The sequence below is a fragment of the Camelus ferus genome, chromosome 7 (assembly GCF_009834535.1).
Source record: "Camelus ferus isolate YT-003-E chromosome 7, BCGSAC_Cfer_1.0, whole genome shotgun sequence".
NCBI lineage: Eukaryota > Metazoa > Chordata > Mammalia > Artiodactyla > Camelidae > Camelus > Camelus ferus.
The window spans coordinates 78,446,585-78,474,495 of NC_045702.1; the positions used below are offsets into that span (position 1 = coordinate 78,446,585).

Sequence of the window (27,911 nt, forward strand, 5' to 3'; positions counted from 1 at the left end):
ACTGGAATTTGACACAACATTGTAAAATGATTGTAACTCAATAAAAAATGTTAAAAAAAAAAAAAAGGAAGCCTTCCTCGCCCCCACTTCCAAATCCAATCATAATGAGCTAAACAGATCAGAGGGGAGAACATTTCCCCTGAATGCCTGTCGCGTTCATTGTCTTTCTGCGTTGACCCCATCATCCTGACCAAGGCCAGAAGAAGCAGGGGTGGGTGTCTACTCAATGGTGGCAGCCACGCAGAGCCTGTGTGATGACCTGGCTATTTCAGAGGGCTGGAGAGTGACCAAGGAAGTGATGACAAACTCCTTTCTCATGGGGAGCGTGAATAGGAGGCAGAAAGAGAAAGTGAGTCAACAGTCTGGAGCAGGGACAAAGGCCAAAGATCACAGAGAGGCAAGGCAGCATGAGAAACCATGAGTAAGCAGAGGATAGGAGGTGTCGAGAACAGAAGGAAGCCAGTGGGCAGCAACAGGATCAGGAGAAACAGACAGAAGGTCACTGAGTGCCCGTGGCATTGGAGGAACGCCTGACAAGTGATAACCAGTACCTGTCCCATCTGCACCGTGATCACCAGGCCTCTAAAACTCTTGGCATCCCAAACAATGCTCCAAACCTCTACGAGGTCTGCCAGTGTAGTGGTTGTGGTGGAAAGGTCTTCCGGTCTCTCTTCCATCTCGTGAAGTCTAAAGCAAGCATTCATTAACGTGGTAGGCAGACAGTTCCATCGGTGGCCCACAGGAAGCACTTCTCCAGCATCCATACCTGTGTGTAGTGTCCTCACACAATGACTCTGGGCTCGACCATGTGACATGCGTGGGCCAATGGGATTTTAGTAAGAATTATGCAAGCAGAGGTATGATGACCATTCGCATGCTGGGGCTTTCTTCTGGTAATGTTCCCTCTGGGAAGCTTGAGCTAGACTACAGATGATGAGAGGAAGGAGTGGAAAGAGATCTTGGGGAGATGAAGGACCATCCTGGACTCCGGCCCAGTGGAGCTCCCAGCTGACAGGCGGCTGAGTAAGTGACTTGTGAAACCAGAGGCAACAGAACCAGATGCCAGCCATCTAAGAATGAACAAACCCTCAGAATTACCAAAGGTCACAAATTCTTTTAAGCTGCAGAATTTTGGGGTGATTTGTTACATGGCCACAGATACCTGAAACAATGAATTAAGATAACCTCAGGTTGGCTGTTTCTTGTAACCAGAAAGATGCTAACATGCACGTTTAAGAGGACAGATGATTCAGATGCACAGATCTCCTTACAAGGTCATGGCTGGAGCCACAGTCTGGAGATGTAGCTTTTCTCTCTAAAATGATGTATCACCTTGTTTTTTCCTAGACATACTTCATTGTGTTTATGTTGGTGCAGCCAAAGGGCACAGACTTTAGTTCTATTGCTCACACAAAACTTCTACTCAGTAAATAAAAAATGGTTACCACTGACACCGAACAAAACTTTTAACACTAAAATAACTGTGGATTATGCTTAATATAGAGTCTTAGGTGTTATATCAATTTATTTCTAATGTATAAAAGCAAAAATTAAGCAAGAGCACAGGGTGAGAGGGAGCCCCGTGTTGTTACTCCACCCCTCCTACCTTCCCATCTTCATGAATCCGACCAGAATTCTGACCGAGCTCAATCTCCGCTTCTCATTGGATCTACTCACTCTCCTCCCAAATGGAATCGGAGAAAAGTGGGGAGGAGGAAGTGGGAAGCCAGGCCAAACTTAGAGACAGGTCTTTCTTCCACCACAAATCCACTTCCCAGTTGAATTCTTCCAGATTCCAAAACAGAAATAAAGTCCCAGTTTTTAAAAAGAAGAAATAGATAGATAAAAACAAATTTCTTCTGTACAGCCCAGGGAACTATATTCAATATCTGGTAATAAGCTCTAATGAAAAAGAATACGAAAACATGGATGTATATGCATGACTGGGACACTGTGCTGTACACCAGAAATTGACACATTGTAACTGACTGTACTTCAAGAAAAGACATAATAAAAAATTTTAGAAAATCCTTTTTATTTTAAAAAAAGGGAAGTAGAGAACTGCTCTAAAAGTGAAGTCTGAGAAATGGAAATCTAATTCTGAAAACGAGCCTTGAGAGTAATACATTCAGAAACATTTGTCAAGTCACTGAATCTCCGGCTCTCTCCATCTCCTTGTAAGCTGAGACTTCTATAAATATCACTGAAAAGATAAAAGGATCAGAAACAGTTTATGAAAATCTTCCATAGAAGAGGCCATAAAGGAAATCTGTATTCTAAACGGACTCTACCTTATCTATTTGTCAAGTAAACAGCACATGGCAACGTGGTGGCTATTTAATAGCAGATAATACCATTTGGGACCACCTGGCAGGCTAGTCACTTAAAAACAATATCGTGTCATATTTACAAACTGTTATTCTTGCCAAATGGTATGAGCCACTCAGGGAGGAGATGCAAGGAAGGGGTCAAGAGCTCAATGTGCTCCTCCTGTAATGGCCTGGAGCGGGGTCTGGGGAGGAGAGAGAGCTGGAAGAGAATCAGCCCACACCGCTGGGAGAAATTGCCCCAGGGTCTCAGCGCTTAGAACAGCACGCTTTACACATCACTCACGCACATGGCCAGTGTGGTGGGCGGGGGGCTCTGCTCCAGGCTGACCGAGGTGCCACCATTTTGTGATGCTGCCATCTCAGCGCCCAGCTCCCAGAGTCCCTGTGTGCTCTTAACTGCCTCCACCCAAAGGGGACGCACCCATCTTTTGCTCTCAACCCACCGCAACGACACACTGAGTCACATCAGTGACTCCAGCCACAAGGGAGTCTGGGAAGTGTCCAGAGCTACCGAGTCCTACCACCTCTGCCGCAGAGCGCACACCGGGTTCACAGTAAACCCGAAGGGGCTTTTCTGGAAAAAGTTTCAGAGGTGATGTTCACCAGGAGGGTCTGTCGTATTGTTCCATCTCAGTGATCGGCCAGGGAGGGGGATGACGGTGGTGAGCAAGGGCTGCGTGCTGCTGGTTGGCCACGGCCGCCCCGTCTGCCTTGCGTCCAGCTGCATTTCTGCATCACACTTTCCTGTAACTTGAGCTTCCCCCAAACGTGGGCCTGGGCATGGGGGTGAGGAGGCAGAGGGCCCAGACTGATGAGACCCAAAGGCGATCCCTCCTGCCATGTCACAGACCACTACAATCCTCACAGCAACATTTCAAAATGCATTTTGCTAAGGAATCCAGGCTCTGGATAATCACAACAGGACCGCGACACGGAGAAACGGAGTCTGACACGGCATGAAGAATTGTGTTCTCCACTTGTTATCAGCGCTGGGGAAGGTATATTATCATAAACGAAATAGCTGGAAATCCTTCTTTCCAGCTAGAGGCTCTTTCATACAAAGAACAAATCTCAGTCACTTGCTGATACGCATTTTGTATGACAAAGGGTTTACCAGCACAACGGGGGAGTCATTTATGAAATATTTAACTCCTGGTGCATTTTAATGTTCTTTAAACAGACTTTCGCGAAAATCTGCATTTACCAAAAATAAAGAAATCAATCAATAAGTGATCATTTGCTTCCAAGAGACTTTGTCAGATTTACTTCAAAGAGCGTCCTCCTCCTCCTGGGCGTTTAGAATAGAATTAGTCTCCAGGAAGTCAAATATTAGCTCCTCAGGAGTCCACATTCTTTAGACAAGGTAAGCACACAAAAGCATGAATGTTAGAAGCCATGTTCTCTGCAATGGGACATTTAATCAAGCCAAGAGACAAAGCTTTAGAATATTCCTTTGTGCGTGCTGAAAGGGTCTGACTTCTCAGGAACCACTTTTTCTATGAGAAGCTCATATGCTATTTCTCTCACTACTTCAGTGAAGGAATGTGGAACTCCGCTGCTGTGGAGTGGAGGAGAGGGCAGTTCAAAGAGCAGGTTAAGAGCACCCTCAGGAAGAAAGCCTCCTCAGTCCAAGTGTCCAGCTCCCTGCGAGAATCAGGAGAAAAGAGCCTCTGGTTTTCCTCAGAGTCGGTTGATAGGAACATTAAACCTAGAATTACAGCCTCCTGGCTTCTCTTCAGTTGAGTTTTCATGGAAACATTTTTGTGGGTAAACTAAGTTTCTGAAGACAAGTATTTGTGCTTTTCTGGAAAGAGAATTGGGAAGTAAGAAGGAAAAGTGAGAGAGGAGGATGAAGACAAAAACAAACAAACAAACAAACCAGAAACAACAAAAAAAAACAACGAAAGAAGAAATGTAGCTGGAAGACATTTCCAAGATACATTATTGTTCAATTCATCACTTTTGTTTTGGTTTGGAAATTGTGGTCATTCACAAAGAAGCTGGCCAGGAAAATACTTAGGGAAAATGTTTCTTAAGCACATGAAAGGAATCATAAATATTGCAAGGAAAATGTTTATGTAGGAGCACTTCTAGAAGGGCTCATGCTTAGAAGACCCCTGAGGTCTCTTCCAGCCCTCTTCTGATTTATGAGAGCCACATCTGCTGTAACGTAAGTAGAGTTAAATAAGGCAGCCACCAATGGGCCAACCACTGAGATGTCACAACAGAAGGGAAAAAACCAAGACCAGAAAATGGAAGAAAAGAGAGCTAAGCATTAGATTCCGCAAGGCTGCTGGTTACTGGATCTCATGGAGGTGGGCAAGGCAGGGATGGAGAAATCTCTCAAATGAAGGGCAGAAGGAGGTGAGCAGGTAAGGAAGGTCTGTGCCCTGTGCCTTCTCAGAGAGGAGCGGGCTTGGGGCTCTTGGCGGAGGCTGGGCAGTGGTTTCTGTGTCCGGGCACCACTTTTTGGATCTCTGAGTCCAGTGGAGCCACGCTGGGCAAAATTGAGAAGGCAACCCAAAGTCTAGCCGAGCAGCCAACAGAGTCCAGGAGTAAAAGGACTGGGTAGAGGATGCAGTCATGTCAGAGGTAGCAGACAGGATACCAAGAATGAGGCTGGAGATCAAGGGACCCCAGAGACACTCCCAGAGTGGGAAAGAACAACGGAATATAGCCTTCATTGGGTACGGAGTGTGAGTGCGGGGGCTGCCCAGTCGTGGGCAGAAGGAACCATAAAAGGTCCCCTCTCTCCCTGCCACGTCAGTGGGCTCAGGATTAAGTTGGTAAACACTGGGGACCCTCTGGCCAAACCTCACTGGGCCAAGGGCAGCATCTTCAATGTGTCCAATTAGCCCCCTGAGGAAAGCTTTCAAAGTTTAGGTTTTTGTCTCCTTCAAGAATTTCTGAAAGGAATGTTCTAGGCCCTTGCTGGCATACAACACATTCATGGTCTTCAGCTCCTCTCACAGGTTTTGCAGAGAAAAAAAAAATTCTGTTTTTGCTTCTGGAAGGCTGAACCACCCTTCCAGAAGCTGCCCGAGCAGATCTGCCAATACTCAGTAGCGGCTCAGTGTTAACTTCTGATTTTTCACCAGAACTGGTGATAAGAGCACGATGTGTAAATTCCCATCTTTTTTCTCTGGACTGTAGCTAGTTCAAGAGATCTAGTTCTTACGTACAGACTTTGCAGACTGAATGAAGCTGTCAGACATACAAGTAAGAAGCAGAAAACAAGAGTCATGTTCAGAAGAGGTACTTCTGGTTTCAGCTGAGAGCAAGAGTTTGAACGGAGACAAGCTATCCTGTGTACATGTCAGTATGTTCTACTCAAGAGGGGAAGCAGGGGATAGCGGTCTCTACATCAGATGCTTAAAATTCTAATTTGCAAGCCTACAAAATTAAGAGGAAAGCTCACACGAGTGGCACAGAGGGCTGCCAGGCCCGGGCACCTGTAAAATGACAGAGCTTAGTACGTATATGCATGACTGGGACAGTGTGCTGTACACCAGAAATTGACACACTGTAACTGACTGTACGCCAATAAAAAAAATAATAAAAAAATAAAATGACAGAGCTTAAAGGGCGGAATGCACGTTTTTACTCAGAAGCTTTACAACTACAGCATTAAAGCTGTGTTTAAGTGCACTTAGATAGACTTCTTTGTAGGACTGGTGTCAAAGATTTTACTAAAAATATTCCTTGCAACAAACATATGCATAGAAAAAGGGAGCAGATTTGTAGGTACCAGAGGATGGGGGAGAGGGAGAGGCAACTGGATGGAGGTGGTCAAAAGGGACCAACTGCCAGTTATAAGATATATTAAGTACTAGGGATGTAATGTATGGCATGATAAATATAATTAACACTGTTGTAAATTATAAATGAAAGTTAAGAGAATAAATCCTGAGTTCTCATCAAAAGGAAAAAAAATTTTTTTCCTATTTCTTTGATGTTGTATCTAAATGAGATGATGGATGCTCACTAAAACTACTGTGGTCATCATTTCATGATGTATGTTAAGTCAGCTCATTATGCTACACACAAACTTACACAACACTGTATGTCAATTATATCCCCCCCAAAAAAACTGGAAAAAATGGGCAAAGGACTTGAATATTCTCCACAGAAGATATCCAAATGGCCACAAAGCACATGAAAAGATGCTCAACATCACTAATCATCAGGGAAATGCAAATGAAAAACCACAAGATACCATCTCATATTCATCTGGATGGCTAATATTAAAAACAAAACTGAAAAAACAGCAAATAACAAGTATTTATGAGGTTGCAGAGAAATTGGAACCCTTGTGCTTTGTTGGTGGGAACATAAAATGGTGCAGGTGCTGTGAAAAATCACACAGTAATTCCTCAAAAAAGTAAGAACAGGATTACCATATAATCCAAGCACCATATGATTCTACTTCTGGGTATATATGCAAAAGAATTTAAAGTGGGAACTTCAACAGATACTTGTAAACCTATGTTCACAGCAGTAGTATGCACAATAGCCAACAGGTGAAAACAAACTATATGTCCCCCAACAGATAAATGGACAAACAAAATATGGTCTATATAAACAATGGAGTATTACTGAGCCTTAAAAAAGGAAGGAAATTCTGACACGTGTTACAACATGGATGAACCTTGAAGACATGCTAAGTAAAATCTACCAGCCACAAAAGGACAAACATTGCATAATTCCCCTTATATGAGGCACCTAGAGTAGTCAAATTCATAAAGAGAAAGCAGAATGATGACTGTTGAAGGGGAAGGAAGGAGGCGGATGAGGAGTTACTGTTTACTGGGGGCAGACTTTCAGTTGTATGAGAGGAGAAAGTTCTGGAGATGGATGGTGATGATGGTTGCATAACAATGTGGATGTACCTAATCCCACTGAACCATGCACTTAAAAATGGTTAACAATGTACCTTTTATGTTATGTATATTTTAATAAAATTCAAGAAAAAAAATTCATTGCAACCTATTAAGTTTCAGATACTCTGAGGAGGGATTCAAAAGTGAATTCGACCTAATTCATGTCCCCGAAGTGCTTAAAGCTGGGTTTAGGAGAGGGAAGTGCACCCTATGAGAACACAAGTACATTAAACAACGTGGTATGTGCTCCACCAGCAGCAGGAAAGAGGATGTAACCAATTCTGCGCAAGAGGGAAGAGGAAAGACTTCAGGAGGTAGATCTGAACTTGGCCTTGGAAGAGTAACAAGAATATTCTGGGCAGAGAAGAGGGAAGTCATGAGTACAGCCACAGAGGTGCCAAGGGAACCAGGTCTTTCTGGCAAGTGTCCAGATGGGGCCGGAGGACACATGGTAAAGGAGGGGAGGAATGGGGCAGAAAGGATGAGTTGATGCCAGGCTGTGAGTGAACTCAGATGATGCGTTACTGAGTTTTGACTTTATCAGTGATCTTAGATGAGTTTCAAACTGCGAAGCTGAGTATGGTGAGTTAAAGAACCTTGCTTCCAAAAGGAGCATCAAGAGTGCTGTCTTCTCATGCAGGGAATTTTAGAGGAGTTAATTAAGTTAACTCAATAATCTGAGCATCAATTATGTACAGATCAAAGGCTGCCTGAGGCTGGGGTGGTTGGAGAAGATGGATGGCACACAGGCAGGAAGGAACTTTGGAAACACAGTGCTCAGCAGAATGGAAAATATAAGGCTTCTGGGGCCAAGTTCTAATAATTTAAAATGACAACAGTACACCTGGCCTCTTGATCCCCATTCTGATCACAACCACTAAACCATAAAACTAACAAACAAGAGATGGCCGAAGCCATTCTTGTGGTATCCAGATTATTCTTGATCATTTTTAAGAGAATAGAATGTCAACAGTTTTAACATATAAGAGACTAGCTTTGCAACTCAGGATTAGTTAGATTTCTTAGATATGGTATTAAAAGTATGATCCATCAATGGAAAAAAAATGATAACTTGAACATGATTCAAATTAAAAACATGGGTGCTGCAAAAGACACCAATAAGGAAATGCAAAGACAAATCACAGACTAGGAGAAAAATATTTACAAATTATATACCTCATAAAGGATTGTAGCCACAACATATTAAAAAAAAACTTTACAACTCAAAATAAGAGGGCAAACAATAAAAAAAAACCAGCAAAAGATCCGGGTAGACACTTTCCCCCCCAAATATGCAAATGGCTCATAAGCACATGAAAAGATGCTCGACATCATTTATCAGTTGGGAAATGCAACTTAAACTAAAATGAGATACCCCCTACATACCCATTTAAATAGCTGTTTTCAAAAAGACTGATCACATCAAGTGTTGGTGAGTATGTGGAGAAACTGAAATTCCCATACGTTGCTATGAAAATGTAAAAAGACACAGCCACTTTGGAAGGTAGTTTGGCAATTTCTTAAAAGTTAAACACACACTTCTTACACAACCCAGCAATTCCACTCCTAGGTATTTACCTAAGAGTGATAAAAAAAAACATGTCCACAAAACCACCTATATGCAAAGGTACACAGCAGCATTTTTTTTTTTACAATGATCAAAAACTGGAAACAATCCGAATGTCCATCAACTCATGAAAAGATGAGCAGAATGAGGTAGATTCATACGATGGAAAACTACTCAGCAGTAACAAAGAATGAGCCACTGGCATGTGCAACAACACGGGTGAAACCGCAAAATCATGCTGAGCGAAAGAAACCAGACACGAAAGACTACATGTGATTCCATTTATATGAACTTTCTAGAAAGGCAGAACAACAGAATCAGAATGAGGTCAGTGGCTGCCTGAGGCTGGGGTGGGGAATGAGACTCACTGGGAACAGGCGGGAAAGAATTTTTTCAGGTGATTGCAGCGTTCTAAAACTAGACTGGGGTGAAGCTTGCACAACAGTATAAATTTACTAAAACTCATCAAACTACACTTAAAATGACTAAAATCTGTAGGTAAAACTATACCTCAATAAAGCTATAAAAAGGAAAAATAACTTGCGTACCCTGTGTTTTCCAAATTAAGACACGTTTCAGAGGATACACTCACAGCCTTATTTCTCCCTGGTATGTGCTCTCCTCATGTTCCAGTATAAGTTAAATGTATCTATTTCTTTCTTTTAACATACCATCTTAGAGTTTTATTTTGGCAACTATAAGAAAGTATATAATCCTATTATTGTGTTACATCATACAGTGAACTGATATTTTTCCTTTTTTTAATTGAAGTATAATTGATTTACAATATTGTGTTAGTTTCAGGTCTACAACAAAGCCGATTTGATTTTGATATGATTCAGATACACATATATAGTTGGCAGCCCTCCTACACTGTTGGTGGGAATGGAAACTGGTGCAGCCAAAACAGTATGGAGGTTCCTTAAAAAGCTAAAAGTAAAGTTACCATATGACCCAGCAATCCCATTCCTGGGCATGCGTGTATCTGGAAAAGATGAAAACTCTATTTCAAAAAGATACACGCACCCCAGTGTTCACAGCAGCACTGTTTACAATAGCCAAGACATGGAAGCAACCCAAGTGTCCATCAGCAGATGACTGGATAAAGAAGATGTGCGTCTTCCCAGATCAGCTGCCATCTCCTGCTCTTGGGCTCTGTGCCGGGCTAACCCCTCTGCCCCTCATTGTTCTTTTGTAGGGTTACCTTTGTTTCTCGCCCCTCCGGGTCCCTCACCCATTCAGGCAAGCTCCGCTCTGGATCATGTGGCCAGGATTTCTTGGCCTCCAAGAAAACGAATTAAACACTATGTCTTCGGGGAAAATATGTGATGGCAGATTAAGTACTGAATTTATGATGTCCCTGTATTCGCAGTGCCTTAGGCAGTGTCTGACACACAGGATGTACCTTACAAATACCTACGGAAGGAGTGAATGAGCTTTTACTTTATCAGGGACTACAATCTTGAGGAGAATGAGGCACACAAGGGATGATGCTGAGAAGGAAGAGAGCCAGTGGGGAGAAGTTTGCTGAGCTGTGCACCAGAACATCACCACCCACTTTCAATCAAAGACCATGCCTCCAGGAAGGCATGTAAATGGCAGTTCAGAACCTGCCCTAGGATGGAGCGGGGAAAGGAGGAAGTTATCCCAGGCTCCACTCAAGGTTGGCCCCCTGCATCTCTGGGTTGTGCATTCGCAGGCGTGGACACCTAGGGGTCCTGCAGTGGGGTCAACACAGGAGCCTTGGGTGGGCAGTGAGAGGTGTGCTGGTGCAGAGTTGCTCAGAGCCCAAGCAGGGCTGGAACGAGGGACGAGGAGGCTCTGAAGAGGAGTGTGAAAGATGTCTGGCACCATGTATGTAACTTAAGCTTTCAAACGATCTGCCCATCAAGGGCGGGACTGGGGCACCAGAGGATGACATGAGGGGGCAATTTATGACATGGGGTGTTCTCACGCTCGATTCCTGGCAGGGTTCTAGGTACAAGGTAAGCATCAATCAAAACTGACTGATGGACAGCACAGAGGCATCTGAGAGGCAGCTGGGGATACCAGGGTCCCAAAGGGTGAACGTGACTGTGGGCATGGCAGGGGGACTGGTGGGCAGAGGAGGGCCGACAACAAACCCGATCTACTTATAATTTTGCCCGGAGCCAAGTCTACTTTGAAAAATTCCCCATGTCCTCTCTTTGGCTCTAAATCTCAGACTAATAAAACCGTCCTGGAATCCCTTCCAAAGCTTCACCTTAAATAAGATTCGCTAAATCATTATAAAAACCGCTAAAGGCCCAGGTAAGGTCGTGGTACTAAGCGTCAATAACCTCGGCTTTTCACCCGTCGTTTTACTTTGTTTTTTGGCCTTTTGTTCCTCAGTGGTTTATTTTTTTAAAATATTTTTTTTTACTGAAGTATAGTTGATTTACAATGTCATGTTAGTTTCCGGTGTACAGCACAGTGATTCAGTTACACGTATATATTTAGCTGTTCTTTGCCATTACAGTTTATTACAGGGTATTGAATACAGTTCCCTGTGCTGTACAGTAGGTCCTTGTTGTTTATCTGTTTTATGTACAGTAGTTTGTATCTGCTAATCCCAAACCCCTAGTGACCCCTCCTGCCCTTCCCCCAGCTTTTCCCCAGTTTCCCCCAGAGCCCGAGCACCGATGTCTGCTCTCCGTGCACTCACCACGGCCGAGGCTAAGGCCTCCTGTTCTCTAAGTAGACACTGGCTGCAGGTCTGTTTTGCTCCATTTCTTTCTTTTTTCTTTTCTTTTTTTTTTTTCTTGGTCAGATCTATTTCTAAGCATTTTATTGTTTAGGATGCAATTTTAAAAGGGATTGTTTCTTTACTTTCTCTTCCTGCTAATTCATTGTTAGTGTAAAGAAATGCAACTGATTTCTGTATGTTAATCTTGTATCCTGCTGCCTCGCCGAATTCTTTTATCAGCTCTAGTATTTTTTCATGTGGAGCTTTTAGGGTTTTCTGTATATAGTATCATGTCATCCACATATAGTGACACTTTTACCTCTTCTCTTTCAATCTGGATCCCTTCTATTTCTTGTTCTTGCCTGACTGCTGGGACTTCTATGACTATGTAGAACAGAAGTGGCGAGAGTGGGCATCTTTGTCTTGTTCCAGATTTTACTGGTAAGGCTTTCAGTTTTTCACCCTTGAGTGCTTTGCTGGCTGTGGGTTTGTCATAAGCAGCTTTTATTATGTTGAGGTATGTTCCCTCTATACCCACTTTGGTAAGAGTTTTTATCATAGATGGGTTTTGAATTTTATTAAATGCCTTTTCTGCATCTATTGAGATGATTGTGTGGTTTTTGTCCTTTCTCTTGTGGGTTTTCCTCCATTTCTTGCCTGCAGCAGTCAGATGCCTTCTGGAGAATAAATGCCACTGCTCTGATTTGCTGTGTCTATTCACATGTCATTAATCAAGACATTTTCAGTAATTTTTGTTTCATCTTCAGGAATCATAGACACTCCAAGATATTATTTATTTCAGCCCCTTTTTCCTAGGCAGAAGGACAAAAAAAGACATTCCCCGGATCGTAGGTGTACCCCCCTCCTCCGCACTGCTCATCGGATTTCAGCCACAGCTCGCAGGCTTGGAGTGGCTCTGCACAAGGGCACCACGACAGTGGCCTCATCTTGTCCCTCGTGGACCATCCCATGCTTCCCGCCTTGGGCACCTCTGTAGTCCTAGGAGTCCAGGACTCAGGATGCACAGCCAGCAGGGCCAGACTTAGCGCTGTGGGGCCGCCTTGGCCAATGGGATCTGGAGCCAGTGAGTAAATGCATCCCCATTTCATCCCCCAGCAGACAGGTCTAAGGTTGTAAAGCCCCCTCACAGGTCCTTGGGGGTCGGGGGAGGAACAGCCAACATAATCACACATCCTTCTGCTGGCTTTCCCCCTTTCTTTCTTTTTTTTTTTAAATATATATTTTTATTGAAGTCTAGTCAGTTTACAATGTTATGTCAATTTCTGCTGTACAGCACAATGCCTCAGTCATACGTGAACATACATATATTCGTTTCCATATTCTTTTTCAGCACAAGTTATCCTCCCTTCTCTGTTTTGCTCCTGCTGTTCTGCACTTCCCCTCCCTGAGATGACAGTTCCAAACGAACAAGTTTTGGTCTCTGGCTCAGTTTTGAGGGAACCTGAGGACAAGTGGTGGTGGGGGGGGTTTACAACACCTCACCATCCTCGATTCGTGCCCCAGGATGCTCCAGATGGCCCCGTGGTGTACCCCCACCCTACTCCTTTGTGTCTCTTCTTCCCAGGCCAGCGGGGAAAATGGGAACAGCCCTCCCCCAAGCACGGCGGTGCCCAGCCGTGTTTCAGTGTTCACACTGTCCTCCGTATACAATGAGGAAACAGGCTCGAGGGGCCAGATGACTCATCCCAGATCTCACAGTGAGAATTCAAACTAGGAATTGAACCCAGTCCTGTGGATTCAAAGCCCCTAATCTTCCCATAGCAGCTCCGAGTAGCCAAGTCCTGATTCCTTCAGGTCTCGAGCATCCTTTCTCTTCCATGTTTATTCCCTGAAGATCTAGAGGGCAGGCTTTGCACAAGACACGCGTGTCTACTGGTGCAACTTCACTCTTTCCTGGGTCATTTCTCCTGGAGACTGTGCGTTGGTCATCCTCCATCACCTCAGGGAGCACAAGACGTCCCAATGGCTCATCTCAACCCCCACAGTGTGCAAGTCTTTCTGCCTCGTTGCCTAGAATTTTCCTCCCCTTTTCTTCTTCCTTTGGGTCACATTCTTTCACCATGAAGCCTCTTGGCTTAGCTTTTTATTCTCCTCTGCCTCACCGAAAACGTAACGACATACTCCCGTGGTGCGAATTCCATCCTTCTACGCAGGGGTGCACAAGCCACGGCTGGAGATGCATTGCTCAGACTCTTCAGCTTCTCAACCTTGGCTACCAGTGTGACTTGGGAGCACACAATGGAGGGAAGGCGGACATAACAGCCCGTGGAGACCCCAAAACGACTCCCATCTTCCGAGGCACTCAGTGAGAGCAAATGCCTCTTCGTTCAGGTCCCCTCGGGAACACTTTGATGTGCTCAGCCTCCAGACCCCAGGAGGCGTAACCAAATCACACGATTGTGTCTATTTGCCTCATTTCACTCTGTTCATGCAACATTTTATTTTTAAATAATAGAAAGCAAGTTTATTCAGGGAGATACACACTTCATAGACAGAGATGCAACATCTTCACAGAAGAGAATTTTGTGACTTTCCTAGCCCTTTTTTTTCTGGTGGAGATGAGAACTGATGTCCTTCCTCCCCAGGTGTGGGGATGAGAACAACACTAACTCCAACAGTTGCAAAGACAGAAGTCCCCTGCGCAGGAATGACCCAGCAGGCCCCTTCGCTAACAGGTGCAACGTGGCAGCGGCGCCAACAGCGGCTTGTTGCCCTGACTCGGAGCCTCCCCATCAGGCACCGCCCGGCGCCCGCTTCCTGCCAGCACCATCTGGTGGGTGCTTGGGTTTCCCACTGTGCACCAGGCTAGGTAATTGCCTCAAATCATGGGGTGTTTCTCGGAAGCCTTTACCCCTGCCACGAGCCCACTTGTCACACAGAAACCACTTAAGAAATGAGTGGGTCACTCCAAAATGACCCACTGCACAGAGCTGGGCTCACAGGTCTGTGGGATGCGTTCATCAGAAACGTTCATTATCACGTGGCGGGGGGCTGTCGGTGAGGAACACAGTTCAGACAGCTCAAAGCAACCTGAGCCAGGCCCCAGAGCAGCCAGCAGCCTGAAGAGCTCCTGAATGTTATTCACCTTACAATACATGCAGGTCGTCCCCTGTGCAGTCTCCCCACGTTGCAATGTCTGCGGTTTCTAAAACACACCCTAATGTTACCACTACATGTAATGCTACATTGGTGGAAAAATCATAGGGCCTGGCATCTTCTTTTCTACCTGCTGTGTAAAGCTCGCTCTTCATTGATCCAGGAGGACATTTAATGCTGCCTTCTTTCATTTCTAATGCTGCTTACTTTCTCTATAAACCGAGTTATGTGGCTTTCTGGCTTCATTACAATGATACTGGTAACTAGGGCTCCTGGGGAAATCACGACGACCTCAAGGTCACTGGGTTGCACCCAAACTGGGATCGTTCTATTTTCACTTGAAATGCTCACTCCAAAAATTGTCCAACCGCCATAACAAACTGATGCTTCAGAGACGTATCCAGGCTCCACACCGAACGACACAGGGTTTCACTGGAACTGACATCAGTTGGTTGGACAGAAGCTATCCTTATCAGTCTCCTATTGGGTACCCATTGCTTCTTACAGTCCACAGAGTTAGGGCTAAAAATAAAGACCACCTCTCTGTTCCTGTAACAAACATGAGTAACTCTCTTTCCCTGAGCTGTCCGCTTTAATCAGCTGTCTAAAATACCATATGATATCACTTATTTGTGGAATCTAAAAAAAAAGCTATAAATGAACTTATTTACAAACCAGAAATAGACTCATAGACATAGAAAACAAACTATAGTTACCAAGGGGAAAGGTAGGAGGGATAAATCAGGAGTCTGGGATTAACTGATACACACTACTATATACAAAATAGATTAACAACAAGGACCTACTATATAGCACAGGGACCTATATTCATTATCTTACAATAACTTATAATGGAAAAGAATCTGAAAAAGAATATATATATATATATGTGTATGTATAACTGAATCACTTTGCTGCACACCTGAAACTAACACAACAGTGTAAATCAACTACACTTCAATTTTTAAAAAAAGTTTTAAAAGAGACACTTAAGAGAAACATCAATGAAAAAAAGAAAAAAAAAAAAAAAAGAAAGAAACTGGAGTCTTATTCCAATCTGATTAATTGGACCAAGCCCTCATTTAGTTTCTAGGTTTCTAATTCTACGGGTTTTTAGGGGAAGAAAAAGTTAATCTCTCTCTCCAGGCAAAGGATAGTGAAAAACAGCGATCTCATCACCCCTCCTCCCTCCAGCAGCAGATGAGCAGTGTAATGAACGGTACCAGACAGGCGATGAACGTTAACCTGACATTTGATCAAGAGTCGCTGAGATACCTCAGCCGGAAGCTCCATCAGGTACTCCCAGGGACAAAGGGGTGGCACTTGTGTAACCTCCGACCCCTGCTGGTTCATCTCAGCCCCACCTCCAGAAAGATGTTTAGAGCTGAAGGTGCAGCAGGCAAGGCTCACACAGGGCTCTAGGGAATTCAGCTGCGTTTAGAAACTAAATCTGGGGGGGAAAGATGTGGCTCAGTGGTAGAGTGCGTGCTTAGCATGCACGAGGTCCTGGGTTCAATTCCCAGTACCTCAATTAAGAAAAAACAAACAAATAAATAAATAAACCTAACTATGTACCCCTCTCAACAACAAAAAAAGATGAAAGAAAGAGAAGAAAAAAATCTGTGTGTCAATCCCCAGGACACATTCCCAACCACTTCTTCCCTTATCATCTGCAGAATCCTGTTCCTTTGCCCAGTTCTCCTGGATCCTTCAGTCAACCCTGGAGCTTTGGGATACAGGCTAAGGGACACCCCTGACTCTGGTGCAAGGTCTCACCCATGCCCTCGCCCTTGATGCAGTGGTGATGACAGGTCACCTTGTAAATGGATCTCACTGTTCCTCTGTGAGACAAGGATGATTTCACAGCACAGCTTTGTGGACACCTATCCCGATTAGGTGGAGGCCCCCTAATCTCTCTCCATCACCTCCTAGGAAACAGGTTCACACCTGATCTCTATTTTTACACTTTCTAAAGTATTCAGCAGAATTTGGCTTCCTTCTGAGAATTCCTCATGCCCAAAATGATCAGGTTTTAAACTGTTCCTTTCTTATAATAAGAGTCAACATTTACTGAGCATTTGCTATGTGCCAGGCTAGGTCTATGCTAAGAAATCTGCATACATTGCCTTATTTGATCTTCACAGCAGTTTTCTGAGTTACGAATGATTATTAACATATCAAAGCTTATTAGTACCAAGTTTCACAGATGCTTCGCAGAGTTCCCCCCAAAACGACAAGATTCTTTAAGATTTAACTGGCCCACTCGTATCCTGATCAGAACAGTTCTCTTTAAATCACGTCTTTCTTACTCTCTTTCTTATTTTTCAGGAAGATACACCACTGATGTCTAGGCAATGAAAACACACCTGTTAGAGGACAAAACTGGAGGGGTGTGAAAAACAGTGGGTGTGAGAGTGCTAGACGAATATTCAGAATTTTGAATAGTGCTGAATTGTTTAAATCGTCTGAAATATTCTGTCTTTAACATCTAACCTGATGTTCATTGTTTTCTGGAAATTCCCCATCTTTCAATTCTTAACATTGTGCGTTTCTCTTCAAATGTTTTCTCTTAAGTATGAGAAGTGCACCGTGCTCTTTGCCAAGTTTCCTCACCTCATGGTTTTCAATGGGGCCGAGTGATCCCCAGACCTAAGGAATCCTCCTAAATGTTTACAGAGATGGAGCAGACAGGTTCAGACTCCTAGGCCGTCACGTATCCATTGGCAGTGGTTTCGTGCAGGCTGCGGTCTGGCATCATGAGAGAAGACCAGGACCATGGCCACGGGCGCCGTGAGCATGGATGGGGGTAGGGGAAGGCAGCCCGGGGAATGCTGGCCAACCTCAACCAACAACAAAGGAAAATCTCTTTGGCTGCTGTGAAGAACAAAACCATGAAGACGCCTGCAAACTTTAAAAAAAAATTAGTATCTCTCTTAGGTGAAGCTCTTTTCTCCCTTCCATCGTTTGCTTTGGGTTACATTTGTCCACATAAAGGTATTCTTTAAATAATCTTAAAAAGTTACTTAGGGTTTCATTACAAATACTCTAAATTTAACCACATTTTAATAAGTGTGACCTCAAGACATGTATCCTTAAAGAGAAACATTTTCGTTTCTTTTTTTTCTTTTTTTGGTTTTAAGCGATAAAAATAATTTTTTTGAGCGTGGCAGGTAATTAGGTTTATTTATTTTATAATGGAGGTACTGGGGATTGAACCCAGAACTTCGTGCATGCTAAGCACACACTCTACCACTGAGCTACACCCCCTCCAACCCATTTTCATTTCTTAATGCTTTACTGTTTGAATCAGAACACAGCATTTAAAGATTAGATTATTCTGGTTTTTTAATAAGCGACAGAAAGATACTAACGTTTACATATAATCTAAGACAGAACACGAAAAGAGCTCATCAAAGGAGAATACTAATTCCAACCTGGTGGCCCTCTAGTTACAAATTGTTCACTCAAACTTGAGGGTAAAGTAGGAAAGGGCCCATGTATTTACTCTGAGATAAAGCGTGCTTCTTCCACAGAATAACAGTGTTTTCCCTCGGGTAGTTATTATATTCACACACTCAATCTACTTCAGCAAAAATATTACTTGTTTAGTCTGGAATCTGTACAGATAATTCAATTCCTGCTTATCTCACACAGCTGCCCCCTAGTCTTATGGAATACATTAATGCACATCAGAATTTTTAAAAAGCAGACACTATGTTTAGCTGCTTTCGCATTAATATCCTGAATAAGGAAAATTAATTTACATTGCATCTCTCCGCTTTTTAAATTAGGAACTTTTTTTTCTGTTTATTCTTTGTACTGTGGAAGTATAAAGACAACACCCTTGCCATGAAAGATGAGGGGGATGATACTGCCTTCAAAACAGTGCTTTCACATGAATAAAAAAGCAGCACATTAGACTTTGTAGGATCACCAGGAGTGGAATTTAAAATGGCACTAATGGGGTGGGGGTAGGCATAGCCCAGTGGTAGAGCGCGTGCTTAGCATGCACAAGGTCCTGGGGTCAATCCTCAGTACCTCCATTAAAAAAATTAAAAATTAAAAAATAAAATGGTGATAAAAATAAACGCTAGCAGACAGTGATGAGTTTCCCCATAGACAAGGTATTGAATAGCTGTGGCTTTCACAAGTGGGGAACCTGACAAGGAGCTGGCCTGTTAATTTGTGTGCAGTGCTCTGCAAAGAGCTACTCAATAAATGTCATGTGTTATGACTTATACATGGAATCTAAAACAAAATGGTACAAATTGTATTTATAAACCAAAAACAGACTCACGGATGTAGAAAACAAACTTATAGTTACCAAAGGGAAAAGCGGTTGGGGGAGGGATAAATTAGGAGTTTGGGATTAACAGATACACACTACTGCATATAAAATAGATAAACAGCAAGGACCTTCTGTATAGCACTAGGAACTATATTCAATACCTTGTAAAAACACATACAGGAAAAGAATCTGAAAATATATATATATATTTATGTATATGTATAACTGAATTGCTTTGCTGTACACCTGAAACTAACATTGTAAATCAACTACACATCAATAAAAAAGAAAAGAAAAGAAATGTGTTAGTAAGTGAGGGTAAGAATCTAAAGTTGTGCTGGTCTCAGCAGCACATAAACCACCGCCACAATCATGCAGAGATGGCAGGCGCTGCCTCCATGGGAGAAAAACACCAATCCAGGAAGTGGTCCACGTTTCTCAAAGTGCCTAAGAGAGGAACCTGACTGAGGATGGCGTGGGACCACAATCCCCCGCCATCCCCCTGCTTATTTCAGAGTGAAAAAAATGAGAGGGGGAAGAGGAAACGCAGTGAGCAAGCCTTTCGTTTTTAAAATATATAATCATGTTAGCTGTGAGACGGTCCTGACTGTAAGTGTAAATTTAGCAAAAAGACATTTGGGGGAACTTGCTGGTGGCAGCCTGGGGAATGCAGACATAGGGGACTCGGCTCGTAATGACTCATTCAGTCCTGTGAAACAGTCTAGAGGCATCTTCCTTTATTACATTTCTTAAAACACTTGGTGCCAGACACTGCTCTTCTGCTTTATAAATATTAACTTATTTTAATCCTCATTAACAACCTCGTGGAGCACCATTATTATCCCCATTTTACAGAGGAGGAAACTGAGGCTCACAGCATAAGCAACTTGCCCAACGCCACACAGCCGGCAAGAGGCAAAATCAGGAATCGAATTCAGGGAGTCTGGCTTCCGAGGAGGGATGGGATGAGCATGAGGTGAGCAAGGCACTGGCCTCAGGTGCAAAATTTCAAGGGGGCACCAGAAAACTCAGTAATCAAGATAAATAATATCTTACTGCAGTATTTGAAAAACAAATGAATGCAAAATACCCATTTGAACAAATATCAAAAGTTAAAGACAAGAACAGTATCACTGATTTTCTCCTTTGTGCTTCAGCCTCCAATAAGCTCAGCTTGGCTTTGCTTTAGAGTCTGTGTGTGTAATGACTATGGTCTACAGTCTCCTTTCTAATTATCTCTCTTTTCTTCATAGCTCTGATCCTAGTTTGTAACCATACAAATGGAGTGTGTTATTTCGCTAATGTCCCTCCGCCCTTAGAAGATGGTAACTCTCTGAGAGCAGGAGCCTGCCTGTCTTGGGTCACTATTTCATCCCAGACAGGCTGAAGGAGGGCTGTGACTGGGAGGGTGGGAGTGTGAGATGGGGGAGGCTGCCTGGATGTCATAAGAAAGAACGAGCATGCCTTCTACAGGTTACATACAATCATGGATAACGAATACAAAGCTAGACAAAACTGCAATGAGCAGTAATACACTCCATTAATGGGTCGGGTAAATAGTCAAAGGCTAATATGTCCATATGATAAAAGAAATTGGGCTGAAAAGAAAATATACTGGGCTGAAAGCAAATTTGAATTTTTAGTAAAATTGAAAATATGACCCAGATGCTATTTCATCCTATAGCTACAGGACCAGGCTTCATCACCATAGCACTTGTAGGAATAAGAAGGAATAAGTTAAATTTTGTAGCCACATGAAAGGGTTTGAATGAGCTGGAAATCTCAGCGAGGCTTCCTACCTTAGCAACCAATCATTGCTTACTGTGTTATCTGACTTTATAACAAAAAGACATTAGTTCTTTACTCTGTGTTTGTTAGGGTTCAAAATGTTTTAGTGGACAGAGCTTCTTTTATTTTCATAACATATCATGAGCTTGGCCAATTACAGCTTTCATTTTTTTGTAAATCTTCATTACTCTCATTTTGTAAGAAGACTCTCTGGCTGGTTACTTGAGGGACTGTCATATGGGAAAAGGCAGCAGGAAAAGAAGAACAATAGTTTGAGCCTCAGAAAGAATTCAGTAGAAAAACCAACCACTTTCCTTTCTGGTACGTCTTGGATTCTGAAGTTAAAACTGGACTTCAGGGGCCGCCATAAGAAAACAATTTGGTGATGCTCTCACATGGTCCCTTAGCCAGAAAAGACCAACCACCCTGTATTCAAGGTTCTCTTCCTATAGAGGCTGGCATCTTAATAATTCACAGGTAGGCAACACATTAAATATATGAGTTTCACAGTTAAATCTTAAATTTAAAAATGCTATTCGTACTGAATTTCTGCTATTGAGGTTTTTTTTTTTTTTTAAGTGAGGTACTGAAGATTTGAACCCAGGACCTTGGGCATGCTAAGCATGTGCTCTACCACTGAGCCATACTTCACCAATGAGAGCAAGTTAGCATACTAACAGACTTATTTTCAAGATGGTATGAGCATCTCTCTACACACAAGTAATAACTATACTAATTCAAGCCCAGACTGTTGTCTTCGCCCATGCTCAGAGCAGCACTATTCACAACAGCCCAAAGGTAAAAGCAACTCAAGCTCCACGGATGGATGGATAAACAGAATGGGTGTATATACATACCATGGAAAATTACTCAGTCTTAACAAGGAAGGAAATCCTGACAGATGCTACAGTATGAATGCATCTTGAAGACATCATGCTAAGTGAAAAAAGTCCAGTCACGAAAGGACAAATGCTGTGTGATTCCACTTGCGTGAGGTACCCAGAGAAGTCACATTCTTAGAGACAGAAAGTAGAGTGGTGGTTGCCAGGGGCTGAGGGGAGGGGAGAATGGGGAGTTGAGTGGGGTACAGAGTTTCAGTCCAGGAAGATGAAAGAGTTCTGGTGATGGACGGTGGTGCTGGTGGTACAGCGATGTGAGGTACTCATGCCACAGAACTATGCAGCTAAACATGGTTAGAAGGATAAACTGAATGTTAAAGCCTTTTTTGTAGTACAAAAAATGAAGCAGCTGTCAGTAAGAATTATTAAAGATTATACTCTTTCAGAGAAATATCAGATGATATCACTTATATGAGGAATCCAAAAAAATGATACAAATGAACCTATTTAAAAAATAGAAATGGACTCACAGACATAGAAAACAAACTTATGGTTTCCAAAGGGGAAAGTCAGGTGAAGGGGGATGAATTTGGAATTTGAGATTAACAGATTCAAACTACTCTGCATAAAATAGATAAATGACAAGGACCTACTGTAGAGAACAGGAAACTATATTCAATATCTTATAATAACCTATAATGGAAAAGAATCTGAAAAAGAAAACATATATATATATAACTGAATCACTGTGTTGTATACCAGAAACATTGTGAATCAACTATACTCCAATTTAAAAAATTTTTTAATTACTCTTTCAAAATGTAACATAAAATGTATACTTAAAAAAGATTAGAATCTCCATACTCTGATTAACAGGCAGATAGGCTAGAAGAGGTTCTCAAAAGAAAATTCTCCAGCCGACATGGTGAATGACATTCATTCACGACACATTCCTGCACGATGCCCTCCCTTTTGCTTCCATTTAAGAAAGTGTAGTTGAGAGGAATATTATCAGAGGGTAATCTGAAATAATCACCTATTTCTTTTTTAATTAAATAATTTACAAATTCTGGTACTTCATTATTGGTAAAACTTCTCATGAGCCACGTCACACGGAGCCTGGCACACCAGAGAGCTGAAAGCTATGGGACTAAGGTCACATCAAGCATAAGCCAGCAAGCAAAATTTAGCTCACATCACCATAAATCACTTTAGCATGTTCAGAGACTAGCTGAACTAGGGGAGTGATTGATTTTATCCCCTCAAGTAATAATGACGGCAAAAAAAAAAAAGCTAAAAATTTCTTGGTATTAATTTTAACTGTAGGTAATGGAAATCTGACTTACTGCTCTGAATCCATCATTCTGATCTTAGCAATCATTTCGGAGCACAGTAACATAATAGGAGGATCTAAAATTACTCGAGAAGACATTTATGCCCTCTTGTGAATATTTTCTTGAAGAGTGAAGTTCATGACCATTTTTAAAAGTGCAGTAATGGCCTTTTATAAAATCCAATGGGGATCACAGGGGTACGGGGAGTGGAATTTCTTTATTCATACCACCATGTGTGTAAGAGATGAGCTCTATGTTATCTGCTATTAATTCAAATAAAAACAACAGCTACCATAGGTGGAGCAGCTGCTACTTCCTAAACTAAGGAAAGTTTGACATCCTCAAACTAGGGGTTGGCACAGTTCATGTGCTCAAAAGTTCTGAAAAAAAATGCAGTAAGTTTTGGTGACAAATGTGACATGTGTATACACTTTATCCCACTAAGTGTGACTTGCACATTTTTACTGTAGAATTGCAAACGTGTTTGATTACAGGATGCTACTCCAGACCCCGTTGGGGCTGTTACATAACACTGGTTCATGCACTGTGCTATCTTTATGAAAGAAAAATCCTTTAAAAATCCTGAATTCTAAAACTCACCTGGCCCCAAGATTCCAGAAAAGGAATCATGAGCTTGCATTCCCATTTCACAGATGAAAAAACTGAGGCTCAGAGGGTGGCAGTATCTTGCCAAGGTCATATAGTGAGTAAGAGGCTGAGGTAAGGAAAGAGGGCTGTCTGCTTATAATGCTCGTGTGCTTTCCATTATGCTGATGACAGGGAATTAACCATCTGAATAAAGAACATAAGGTAAGCTTTGGGGTTTTGGCTCCGAGAAGGCCAAAGTGCAACTTTCTTCAGTCGTCTGGAATCCGGGTTCCTCTGACATCAGCCGCCACCACCATGCCGTCTAAGTTCGTCCCCGATGAGATCAAAGTCATGTACCTGAGGTGCATCAGTGGGGACGTCGGTGCCACCTTTGCCCTGGCTCCCAAGATCGACTCCCTGAGTCTGTCTCTAAAAACGGTTGGTGATGACATTGCCAAGGCAACTGGTGACTGGAAGGGTCTGAGGATTACAGTGAAACTGACCATTCGGAACAGACAGGCCCAGATCGAGGTGGCACTTTCTGCCTCTGCTCGGATCATCAAAGCCCTCTAGGAACCGCCAAGAGACAGAAAGAAGCAGAAGACAGTAAGCACAGTGGAAACATCACTTTTGATGAAACTGTCAACACTGCCCGACAGAGGCGGCACCGATCTTTTAGCTAGAGAACCCTCCAGAGCCATTAAAGAGATCCCTGCCCAGTCTGTGTGGGCTGCAATGCTGGTGGCCGCCACCCTCAGGACATCGCTGATGACATCAACAGTGGTGCGGTGGAATGCCCAGCTAGTTAAGAACTACAGAGAAAGATGATTTAATAAAGGGTTATTTGACAACCAAAAAACAAACAGAATGTAAGGTAAGAGATTCAATATTTGGTGTTAATCTGGGTGGGCTTCCTGGCATAAGTGTAGCATGGCTACAAAAGTTGGACACTGATTATGTGAGTGTGATCACGGCAGGATTTTCCATGATCAATCCTAGTTTTTTATCCATTTTATTTTCTTTGTTTTTATATCCTTATCTTCGGGGAAAAAATGAAAATTCTCTACATTCACAAATCAAATAGAATCCTGGCTTATAAGTAAAATATATCTGTGTGTGTGTGTATGTGTATATATATATATGTAAACATACAAAAAATTTTTTTCCTGGGAATTTGGGGGTAGGGGAGATCTGTGCCCTCCCCCACAGGGAGACTGATACACAATGATCTTTATGCTTGCCAAAGGAGATGAGTTTTATTTGTAATTTAGCAGCAGGATAAGAACAGACAGAGGGTGTTTTAAAGTAGGGTGATCTCAAAGGAACTTATTTACAAAGCAGAAAGAGACTCACAGACATAGAAAACAAACTTATGGTTACCGGTGCGGGGAAGAGGGGAAGGAGGGATAATCTGGGAGTTTGGGATGAACATATACACACTAATATATCTAAAATAGATAAACAGCAAGGTCCTACTGTCCAGCATAGGGAACTATACTCAATACCTTGTAATAGCCTATAATGGAAAAGAATATGAAAAGGAATATATATATCATATATATATATACCAGAAACTAACACAACATTGTAAATCAACTACACTTCAATAAAAAATAAATTAAAAAATTAAAGAAAACGAACAAAAATACAAAGCGGTGTGTCTCAGCAGCGATGCAGCAGGGAACACGGGCAGCTGACCTCAGCGACCCGCTCAGACAGCTTCTGCAGCAAGAGTGCCAGCACTTACTGTCAGAAACAAGTCTTGGGTGTCTTCAGGTAATTCTTATAGCCAAACAACCAAACAGTAAATATAAGAAAATTCAGACCAGAATGAAAAGACGTCAATGGCACCTTCTCGGCTAAGGGTGGGCGTCCTCTCCACCTCTGAAGATTGAGCGTTCTCTTTCCCTTGGGAGCCCAGAATAACATGATTCTTCCTATCGGAGCTTGGAGCTCCAGCAGTTCTGGCCAATTTCACCAGAATGCAGGGTGACCTACAAAAGGCGGGAGGAGGCCAGAGCTTCACAAGCGAGGAAGGAATGAGACATGTAGGACGTGGTGTAAGAGCCTCTCCTTTGTGCCGAGGAGGGTTGGTTAGTGGGGTGCCCAGGGGTGCCCACCTGAGCGTATCCTGTCAGCCCATCCTATTCAGCTGCGCTGCGACTTCCTTTTAAAAAGAACTACTGGAACAACAAGGTCCTACTGTACAGCACCAAGAACTATATTCAATATCCTGTAACAACCCATAATGAAAAGAATATGATAAAGAATATATATAACTGAATCAGTAGGCGGAACACCAGAAACTAACACTGTAAATCAACTACACTTCAGTCAATCAATCAACAGAATGAACTACTGAAATCTCAGAATGAGAAGAGCTGGAAAAAGCTCCCCCCCCAAACAATAACTCATGTACACAACTCTGTAGCCCAACTTCGTATTTTTTTATTGAACTCTCTCAAGAATCACAATGAGGTGAATCCAGAACTCCTAAATTTAGTCCCTTTGGTGCTCCTGGAAATGGTCTGACCCGTGTCCATTTTTAACTAGACTGATGGGAGTGACAATGTCATTCTATGTAATGACATAAAGGCTCTGATGACACAGCCGGCGGCTGTTACAGAGAAGACACAAACGTCACCTTAATGTGATTTCTTAAATATTTAATAAGCTGTGTTTTAGTCTGGTCTGCATGCTCACTAACACAAGGTCCAAAAAGACAACAAAATAATCAATTATCCTCCTCAGGAGGACAGGGAAGGTAGACAGGGGAAACAGTGGGCTTATTATGCTAAAAGCTCTTAAGATGGAAGAATTAAATATAGTTAAAAAAATTAAATGAGGAAAAATCTGTCCTTCTAAAACCCCAACAGTCTTTAGAAATGGGTTTCTTGCTAAAGGTAAGTAATTTGCTGCCTGCTCCTTGGCATAACACAATAAATATGATAATAACTTCATGAAACCACTTAAATTACATTTGACAAATTGCTTTAAGTGACTGCCTAGGTTTGATTTTAAAATATGTGAAAAACTACAAAAACTGGCATCTACTTTTTCCCCCTTAACTCGATGAAATCAACAAAATCAAACATTTAAACAATTTCCTCCAGTCTTCAATTCTAACACTTGTTTACGTATCTATCACATGTGACAATAACATGACTACACATTTTATAAATGCCTTGCTTTTTATTTTAGTATTTTCACCACTTTTTGTCCTGCACATTGTGGGCAAAAAAACAAAAGAATGATGGGCGTCCTCAAGGAGCTCTGAGTATGGAAGGGGCGTTCAGACAAGCGGCTGTGCCGCAAATAACTGTGATGTAAGGAATAAAAGGGTAAATGAGCCAGGAACGGCACAACATGCCATAAGAGTTCAGAGGAAGGCAAGTTATCTTGGGATTATGAATAAAAAAGGATTCTCAAGTGGGAAGTATTGGAACTGGATCTTGGCAAGGATTTGGAAGGGTGCCAGGGGGTCCAGCTGGCTGCCCAGGGGCTGTGGGACGCATGATGACTTACTTAGTACTTTAAGTACACCTAGCTTCCTATGAAGAGTGGATATATACACAAACTTAGTAGTATAACGAGCAAAAGATATTATGACTCTGTTTCTAAGGAAATGACCAAAATTAAGATTTTTAACAAGAAGGTCATTTCTCCCATGGAACACAAGCTGGGAGTTTTTACTAATGTCTGGGAATGAATGGATTGGTACCCAAGTGCCTCTCTCTTGTTCTCTTTCATTTCTCCTTAAAGAAAGAGAGCTTTCTCATACATTTATTTCTGGAGACATGACAACTTGAACAATGTAACACCTGGGTAGTAGCGTTCACCAACCTGTTTTTCTTAGGAATTTCTGTTCCATTGAAACTCATTAAGAACAAAGCTACTCCGGGGCCTTGATACCACCGGTGACATTAATGCACCTCAAAATTTCAGTATAAAACCAAATGTATTTTCTATCAAGTTACACACGGAAATTTTTATATATTCAAGGGTTCATTGTTTGTTGGCAACTGGGCAAAGCAGCACATTTATGAAAGAGCCTGGTATTTTCCTCCGGGCAGAGATAGGGGCTGTGTGGGTCAACCTTTGGGGGTTGTTCTCTCGTGGGCTGGGGGACAGAGTGGAGGAGAAAGACGGGGAGAGAATATATTAACAGGTAAAGACAACTTTCTGCTTGATAACTACACACAGATTTCAATGTAGGAACAATAAGTCATCGCCAGTAATAGATGTGATCTTCAAATGCAAATCCATGTGAAAAATAGTGGTTCCCAAATTCCACTACCCCCCGAGCTGATTTGCAGCTTCCCAATACCCAGGCCACACTTCTAACCAATCACGGCAGATGCTCTGGGGGCGGGACCTGGGCACCAGGGTCAGTGTTTCCAAAACTCCCCAAGTGATTGCATACGTGCAGCCAAGCTTGAGAATCAGTATCTTCAAATGCTTGTCTGTTCCCTACTC

At 42.5% G+C, this 27,911-nt stretch overlaps 1 protein-coding gene and 1 pseudogene across 13 annotated transcripts in view; one reads left to right on the forward strand and one right to left on the reverse strand.

Annotated features, from left to right (window-relative positions):
* The window catches only part of NRCAM (neuronal cell adhesion molecule), a 268,306-nt gene that overhangs the window by 85,721 nt on the left and 154,674 nt on the right, over positions 1-27,911 (reverse strand). The gene's annotated exons all lie outside the window — the stretch shown is intronic.
* LOC102520522 lies at positions 23,585-24,244 on the forward strand (annotated as a pseudogene).